The 2,927-nt window shown below is 44.4% G+C and overlaps 1 pseudogene; it reads left to right on the forward strand.

Annotated features, from left to right (window-relative positions):
- Positions 1–2,373: 2,373 nt before the first annotated feature.
- LOC116894882 lies at positions 2,374–2,472 on the forward strand (annotated as a pseudogene).
- Positions 2,473–2,927: the final 455 nt, after the last annotated feature.

Genomic DNA, 2,927 nt, shown 5'->3' on the forward strand with positions numbered 1-2,927 from the left:
GACCTTTTTATTTATTCTTTGATAATTTCATATATATGTATGCATACATACACACATACATACAGTGTATTTTTTTTATCATATCCACCCCCCTTCCCCTAATACATCCCAGATAAACCCACACGTCTTCTTTACTTCACCTTCTCTTCTCCCCACTCCTATTTTGTAATCTTTGTCTTTTATAATTCAGTGAGTCCAATTAGTGCTGACAGAATGCACACGTAGGGCCATCCACTTGAGCAGAGGCAACTTAGGTCCCATCTGTTTTTTTTTTTTAAAACAAAATCTCAATTGTTCGATTTTTCCAACGAAGACTTGGGAGCCACATGCTGGGGTGAAAGTCTGCCGGTTTAGAGAGGCCGAGAAAGCACCCAGCTGACCTATGTCCCACCAGGAACACCCCTCTCTCGCACCATCTCAAACAACTTCTTTAAAACTGAATGTCCCTCCCTTCTACTTCCTGTGCGTCTCGCTATCCGTCCTCCTGACTCCTTACTATGATTTTTTTTTTTTTAATAATCCTATGTTCGCTCCTTGTCAGTTTGTTGCTTGCTCCATCTCTCCACCTATGGCTTCCTTTATTTAACCTTGTTTACAATATTCAAGCAGAAAGCTCTTGGATTAATGGCATGTGCTAAGGCTGTGCCACACCACAACTAAAAATGTTTTTTTCCCCCATTAAATAACACAATCTTGGTGCTCACAGTGTGATCAAATATCCTGAAACACACATCCACAAGGAAAACTTCTCTCTTTACCAACAGCTGAAAACTCAGCTAGGGGTATGGTCTCGTGACGCATTCGCTCATGATACTGGGTAGATACCATAGCTGCTTTGAATTCATGAGTGTAATGGTCAGATTGTATCTAAACAGTATTTCACAGCACTCTTCCCTATCCTCTGGCTCCTTCATTCTTTTTTCCTCTTCCAGAATGTTCTCTGAGCCCTATGGTGAGGTTTACTATAGATATACTATTCAGGAATAACTAACGCACAATCAGTTACTTATTATCAGCACGTTGACCACTTACGAGTCTGTATTAACTGCTACTCGTGGTAAAATAAAACTTTTCTGGCCAGGATTGAGAGTAGCACTAACCTATGGATAAAGACATAAATATTTAGAAGACAGTTTTTCACAACATGACTGTTGTCCTGCATCCTGCCTCTCCACCGCTGGCAAGATGCTAGGAAGGGGCGGGGCCTCTGGCAAGATGCAAGGAGGGGGCAGGGCCAAGTCTTAAACAGGGAATCCACAGTGAGTCCCACCACCAGCGAACCGTGAGGAGACGGAGTCAGGAATCTGGGGTCTGTCTTTCTCCTTGGGGCATCTGCCCTTTAGGCAGAGAAGGAAGGTAAAACCCAGAACAGAAACAAGCGGAATACCGTCTGATTGGAAGCCAGGGCTGCGTGTACCAGAGGGGCTGAGGGAAGAAAGACTTCCTAGGGAGGGAGTCGTAGGCGTGGCTCTTTAGTCGAAGACCTTCCTTCCCCACAGTGATCCTTAATGAAGCCGCTCTCTGAGATGACCCTTGCTTGTTCATATACTGGCTTATTTGATGGCGAATATAAATATATACACTTTATTTGGGGCGGCCCAGGGATTATGTATTTTTTGTGGGGAAGGAATACCCAGAAAGGGAAACTCGCTGGCTAAAGGTATCTCATTAGCATAGAGAGCTCTAGGTGTTACTTTATGGTCTGCCCATGGTCCTCTCCGTGGGTGTCATGGTTACATGTTCCAGAGCAGGTACATAGACAGGTAGGGAGTAAGGAGCAGCTCCATTCCTACCAGTCTCGGGTCTCTGAGATTCCTGGGGTCTGAGCTCATTGAACCTTGTCGGTTCTTATGTCTGTTTGGTAACAGTCTACATGACCATTTAGCAAAACAACAGTAGTAGGCTAGCCCTAGGATCTATGACTTCCCAGACTAGATTCTGACCAGGTTTACAGTACCAGGCATGAATTCCCTTGGTGGAAACAGGCTTCAAAGCTGGTCAGAAAGTGGTTGGTGACCCCTCTGAGTTGTGTCACTACTGAGGCAGTAGGCCCACTTTGCCTAAGTCAGTGTTGCAGCATGCAGGGTCCAGCACTCAGGAAGTCCTTTATTGTCTCACCAGAGACTTGCATGGTGCCCTCCAGCACTATGACAAAGTGTGTAGTCAGCCATAGGGTCTTAGCAATAGTTATGGTGAGGAACCGAGAGGAACGGCAGTAGCCTGTGTTGCCTTGGAGATCTTTGGGGTATCCCTAACTAATAACTCCTAGGGAGGTATTCTGTGCATGGAACTGAGAATTTCATTGCATAATCCATGTCTTCAGAGAATGGCATTGTCCATTAGTTTCCATTCAAATGACTATATCTATCTATATATCTTAGGCAGAAAATATACTAAAATTGGAATGATACAAAGATTAGCATGGCCCCTACACAAGGATGTCACGAAATTCATGGAATGTTCTGTATTTTTTGGTATCAATGACTGCAGACTCATGAGTGAGAATGAGAAACATCGAAGGCTTCTGTGACAACTGCTCTCCTCTACCTGTGCCTTTCCCCAAAGAACCAGTTCAGAACAGGAAGCTATAGAAGAGAAGTTCTTAAAAGTTGTGATAAAGACGCGGACGTGTAGCTCCTTACAGTTGACGAGTTCTGGGGCAGGCACGGGGAGGACTCGTATTATATATGTAAGGAGCTGACCACTGGGAGTTTGACCTTGCTCAACCAGCATATGGGCAACACAGATGAGAGCTGGTGTATTCTTCTCTTGGGGTGTGAAGGAGAGCACAAGGACGGGAGGGTGAACCTGGGGGAATGGGAAGCCAGTATGATTGAGGTAAATTTATTGCATGAAATTTCCAAGTAATAAAGATATTATGTTGGGGAAAATGTATGTTTAAATTAGCCAGCAAAGTAGGTTTGGCT

The sequence above is a fragment of the Rattus rattus genome, chromosome 2 (assembly GCF_011064425.1).
Source record: "Rattus rattus isolate New Zealand chromosome 2, Rrattus_CSIRO_v1, whole genome shotgun sequence".
Classification (NCBI taxonomy): domain Eukaryota; kingdom Metazoa; phylum Chordata; class Mammalia; order Rodentia; family Muridae; genus Rattus; species Rattus rattus.